Source organism: Bos indicus x Bos taurus, chromosome 10 (genome assembly GCF_003369695.1).
Source record: "Bos indicus x Bos taurus breed Angus x Brahman F1 hybrid chromosome 10, Bos_hybrid_MaternalHap_v2.0, whole genome shotgun sequence".
NCBI classification, from domain to species: domain Eukaryota; kingdom Metazoa; phylum Chordata; class Mammalia; order Artiodactyla; family Bovidae; genus Bos; species Bos indicus x Bos taurus.
In genome coordinates this window covers 15,717,003-15,723,145 of record NC_040085.1, presented here as the reverse complement: position 1 = coordinate 15,723,145, position 6,143 = coordinate 15,717,003, and the positions used below count along the sequence as shown (strand labels likewise).

Here is a 6,143-nt window from a genome sequence, read left to right as displayed (position 1 = left end):
TCCTATTATGGCAATTATGCTCATTTTCCTGTGTTCTCATCCAATTCTTCTCCATATAAATACATATTTTACACAGCTATACTGAACTGTGTTATCATTTCTCTGAGGCAGGCTTATCACATTAGTTTCTGCTCCTGTCTCAGAGAGAGTCAGCTCTTCTTCACAGAAGCTTGCCTTTACCTGTTATTTCTATAAAGGACAACCGATGGCAAGAATGCCTACTTCTTTCTCCAGATCTATAAGTGAGTGAAGCCACTCAGTCATGTCCAACTCTTTGTGATCCCATGCACTGTAGCCTACTAGGGTCCTCTTTCTGCAGGATTTTCAAGGCAAGAATGCTGGAGTGAGTTGCCATTTCCTTCTCCAGGGGATCTTCCCAACCCAGGGATCAAACCCAGGTCTCCTGCATTGTAAGCAGACACTTTACCGTCTGAGCCACCAGGGAAGTCAGTAAGACACTGCTAAATAATGTAAGAACTAGGAAAAAATTATTCAAAACAAAGACATATTCTCTAAAATTGAAATTGAACCAATGTACGATTCTAAATATGAGCATTTATCATTAGTATTCTTCATTACAATTACTTAGGAATTTATCCCAAAAAGTAACCAAGATGCCTAATTTACAAATACATGTTTTGTTCTCACTGAAGAAGCAGAGTTTGGTGAAGTTAGAGAACTGGCCCCACACAAGTTAGTAAATGATGGAGCTCAGGTACAAACCCGAAGTCTCTAACTCAAATGCCTCTGTAACAAGTTCTAGAGTAAATTTTCCATTAGTGTTTTTGATAAAGGCCTGTGACCAATTGATACAGGATTTGCAGAGGAAATACTTTATTTTATTTGAGAGACCCCTTAAAACATTTGGACAAATATGGGGAAAAAAAAAAAAAAACATCATCTGATCAAGATTTAAAGGGACAAACACTTCCTAACAGACACAAGAAAAATGGAAAAAGAATTGGTAAAGGCAAAACTTTCCCCAAAGAATACCAGACAATTGAATCAAAGTATGTAACTTGATGCTAACTCAGTGAGGGACCTGGACAACCGGCCTGACGAGGGAGGGAAAGAGACTTGCAGATTGAAGAAATAAAGGATTCCTTCAGCTCAAAATCCCTCTTTCCTTTCAGTTCCAAGTGTCCTCAGATCCCCAGAACCTCACGACTCTTGATGCAGCACACCACTGATTGGGCATTCCCAGCAGAGGCCAGAGGAGCCACGGGGAACCACACCACTGTCACCGAGTTCATCCTGCTGGGGCTCTCAGAGGCCTGTGAGCTGCAGCTGCTCCTCTTCCTGGGGCTCCTCCTGACCTACCTGCTCACTCTACTAGGGAACCTCCTCATCGTGGTCCTCACCCTCATGGATAGGCGCCTCCACACCCCCATGTACTACTTACTCTGCAACCTTGCCGTCCTAGAGATCTGGTTCACCTCGGTCATCTTCCCCAAGATGCTGACCAACATCCTGAATGGAAATAGGACCATCTCCCTAGCCAGTTGCTTTCTCCAGCTTTTCCTCTATTTCTTCCTGGGCACCACAGAGTTCTTCCTACTGGCAGTGATGTCCTTTGACAGGTATGTGGCCATATGTAACCCCTTGCGTTATGTCACCATCATGAGCAAAAGGGTCTGTGTACAGTTAGTTCTTTCTTCATGGATCACAGGATTCTTTATCATCATCATTCCAACTTTCCTCACATTTCAGCAGCCATTCTGTGGTCCCAATATCATTGATCATTTCTTCTGTGACAGCTTTCCACTCCTGGAACTCGTATGTGCAGACACAAGTCTGATCGAGCTTCTGGGTTTCATCCTGGCCAACGTCAGCCTCCTGGGCACTCTGTCTGTGACGGCTACCTGCTATGGCCACATCCTCCACACCATCCTGCGCCTCCCCGCAGCCAAGGAGAGGTGGAAAGCCTTCTCAACCTGTTCCTCCCACATCACTGTTGTCTCTCTCGTCTATGGCAGCTGCATCTTCATGTATGTCCGGTCGGGGCAAGGGTGGCCAGGGGGAGGACAGGAACAAGGTGGTGGCCTTGCTCAACACCGTGGTGACCCCAGTGCTCAATCCCTTCATCTACACCCTCAGGAACAAACAGGTGAAGCAGGTGTTTATGGAGCAGCTGAACAAGCTCTTCTAATAAACCTGTAGATCCACGAGGCTGCATATAAGATCCCCAGTCAAGCTAAGGGAACATCAGGCCTCTGCAACAGATGGAGGCTTTCTCCTCCACAGAAAGCTTGACGACATGTTTCTGGGGCAGCAGTCACTGTGCAAGTGAGCATCAACTCATAAGCTCTGTGGCCCCTCAAGGCATTTTTAGAAATTATCAAATCTGAATAGTTCTCTTCATTCCATCAATGTCCTCTTGGCTTCCCAGAAGAATATAAGTTCTTTGATGGCAGGTACTAGCTCTACTGGAGAAGGGCATGGCAACCCACTCCAGTATTACTCCCTGGAGAATCCCATGGACCAAGGAGGCTGGTGGTCTACAGTCCATGGAGTCACAAAGAGTCGGACATGGATGAAGTGACTTAGCATGCTCACACACACGCACTAGCTCTATAATTCACCATAAGCCTCAACAACAATCCATTGTCATAGACCAAACAGTCTGTAAGTACTTTCAGTCTGATTGATCGCTTTGGGTCTGTTTCTCCAGCACCCAAAGAGGAGAGGAGTTCAGTCTTCCGGTAGCCCTGTCCTCATTTCACTCTTACACTCCTGTCACAAAAATACATCAGCAAGAACTCAAAAATAAGAATACTTACTTATTATTTTACATAGAACTTACTTATGCTTCTTTAGTATCAAAACTCTTAGAAATTCCTCATTCCTACTGAGAAAGATGCTTCTACCTACTAGCCGATTACTTCCCTGAGTCCCAGTTTTCTGATCTGTAAAAGAGGATGACAGTATCCACTCCAGAAGATTGTGATGAAATATCTGAGATATTCTATGCAAAGTGCCTCTAGTGACTAGAGGATAATAAATCCTCACTAAATGTTAGTTCCTTTCATCTGTTTTTCACTCACCTTCCCTATTTTCTTTTGATTTTCCACAGTTACTAACAAATGCTTTTTTGTTTAAAATGCCTTAAATGTTTAAAAATGTTACAAAATGTATATTTAAAATGTTATATTAAATCATATATAAAGTTACATACAGTATTTCACTTTGAAATTTGTTACTAAATTGTTTAATATTTGATGAAGTTGGGCTTAAGTCATATTGGTAAATAATCAAAGATTAAATAAAGAAATTAACATATTCTTAACCAAAAATTACTACATGAATATCATGTTCAAGGAAATATTCTATGTCATCTAAGAGATAATAATATATGCCCTTGAAGAATCTGAAGTCTGATAAGGAAGATAGAAAGTACACAAATAGCTATAGTCTAGGGTATAAACTGATTTTTTTTTTAAAGAAAATACCATATGTAGCTCTTCAACAATAAATTTGAAAAACAAGAGGAAATTAATGATTCCCTAGAGAAAGAGAATTTTCAAAAATCAAAAAAAGAAATAGAAAAATTAACTACACAAATTACCACAGAAAGATTTTAAAAGGCATTATATATCTACTATAAACTAAAATACAATGTTGTCAACAACAAAAACAAACAGTTCTACAAATGGCCAATAAGGACATGAAAGATGTGCAACATCACTAATCATTTAGGGAAATGCAAATCAAAATCACAATGAGATACTACTCAACACCCATTAAGATGGCTATTCGGAGAAGGCAATGGGAACCCACTCCAGTGTTCTTACCTGGAGAATCCCAGGGATGGGGGAGCCTGGTAGGCTGCCATCTATGGGGTCGCACAGAGTCAGACACGACTGAAGCGACTTGGCGGCGGCAGCAGCAGCAGCAAGATGGCTACTATTTTTTTCAATATTTTTATACAGAAAATAGGTAGTGTTGGCAAGAATGTGGAGAAACTAGAACTCTTGTGCACTGGGGTTGGGAATGTCTAATGATGCAGCCACTGTGCAAAGCAGTATGGTAATTCTTAAAAAAAAAGTAAACAGATTTACCATATCATCCAGCAATCTCACTTCTGGATATACAGCCAAAAGAACAGAAAGAGCAACTCAAAGAGATATCTTTATATCCTTGTTCATAGCAGCATTATTCATAATAATCAAAAAGGCAGAAACAACACAAATGTCCACAGATAAATGAATGGATAGCCAAAAGGTGGTATGTACATTCAATGGAATATTATTCGGCCTCAAAAAGGAATAGCATTTTGGGGTTTCTCTGGTGGCTCAATGGTAAAGAATCAATCTGCCAATGCAGAAGATGCAGGTTCAGTCCCTGGTCCAAGAAGATCCCACATGCAGCAGAGCAACTAGGCTCATGCACCACAACCACTGAGCCTGTGCTCTAAAGCCTGGGAACCGCAACTACGGAGCTAGCACACCTCAGCTACTGAAGCCCATGCACCCTGGAGCCTGTGCTCTGCAACAAGAAAAGTTACCGAAATGAGAAGCCTACACATCACAAGAGCGTAGCCCCTGCTTCCTGCAGCTAGAGAAAAGCCCATGCAGCACTGAAGACCCAGCACAGTCAAAATAAATAAATGAATGATTTTTTTTTAAAAAGGAATGGAATCCTGATAAATCCTACAACTTGGAGGAAGCTTGAAGACATTACACTAACTGAACTAAGTACAACATAAATGGGAATGTGTTGTATGAGTCCACTTACTTGAAGGATGGTGCTGGTAGTTTAGTCACTAGGTCGTGTCCTACTCTTCCAACCCCATTGTAACCCACCAGGCTCCTCTGTCCATGGAATTTACCAGGCAAGAATACCAGAGTGGGTTGCCATTTCCTTCTCCAGGGGATCTTCCTGACCCAGGGATTGAACCCGTTCTACACTCTAGGCAGATTCTTTATCCCTGAGCCACCAGGAAAGCCATTATATGAGGTATAGAGTAATCAAAATCATGGAGACAGAAAGTAGAATGGTGGTTAACAGGGGCTGAAGGTGGGGGTAGGAATGGAGAGCTATTATTTAATGGATACAGAATTTCAGTTTGGGATGATAAACAAGTTCAGGAGATGGATAATGGTGGTGACTGCACAACAATGTGAATATACTTGATGCCAACAAACTGTACATTTTAAAGCGGCTAAAATGGAAAAGTTTATATTATTATGTATTTTTCCACAATAAGAAAAGTACAGATTCCAGATCACAAACAAAACTACATTACCTTTGACTCCTCTTTCTCTTATAGTCCACAACCAATCTGTTCATTCATTCAAAATATGTATCAAATCCAGCACTACTTACCACCACCACTATCGTCTTTCTCCATATCATCTTCCCCTTCCTGGAGGATATCCATCCACTTCTTACCACCCGAATCCTATCCCCAGGGCAGGGTTAGCAAACTCAGGTAAGGGAGAGGTGGACTTACAGACTTGACAGATGAAGCCAACAACACACACCCTTTCTCTTTGAAGATTTTCTGCTTGAAACAGGCCTTATATGGAGGAAGGAACACATTTTAACTTTAAATGAAGTTCACATTTTAATAATTATATCAGATCAGACAATTTGATAATCCCATTCTTTGAACAAATGGTGAATGAAGGACTTCTAAAATTATATGTATGCCCAGAAAATTTGCATAACTGTCCTGAATTTCATCAAATGTCAAGGAAGAAATAACTACATGAACAGGTTTAAATGGACATTCAGGAAGGGGGTAGAAAATGCAAATTACAAATAAATGATTATTTTCCATAATACACAAAGATAAACAACTCAATGGATAAATGATCTAAAAAAGGATATACATAGATATTTCACAGAGAAACAGACACAAAGAGCCAATAAATAAATGAAAACATGTTCAACCATACTAATAATTAGTACAACTCAAATTAAAATAACAACCCTTTTTATGATAAAGTATTTTTAATTTTCTAAAGTAATAATGATATTATGTTTTTATTTTAAAGAGTAATAGTGTTTTAATTCTGAAATATTTACAGATGAAATGATATAATGTCTTGGATTTATTCCACCATAATATGGAAAGCAGATGGCAGTCTATTGAAATAAGAATAAGAAGCCATGACTTGGTTTTTGTTGAATCTAGGTGA

The 6,143-nt window shown here is 40.1% G+C and overlaps 1 pseudogene; it reads left to right on the top strand.

Moving 5' to 3' along the window:
- Positions 1–1,120: 1,120 nt before the first annotated feature.
- LOC113899350 lies at positions 1,121–2,189 on the top strand (annotated as a pseudogene).
- Positions 2,190–6,143: the final 3,954 nt, after the last annotated feature.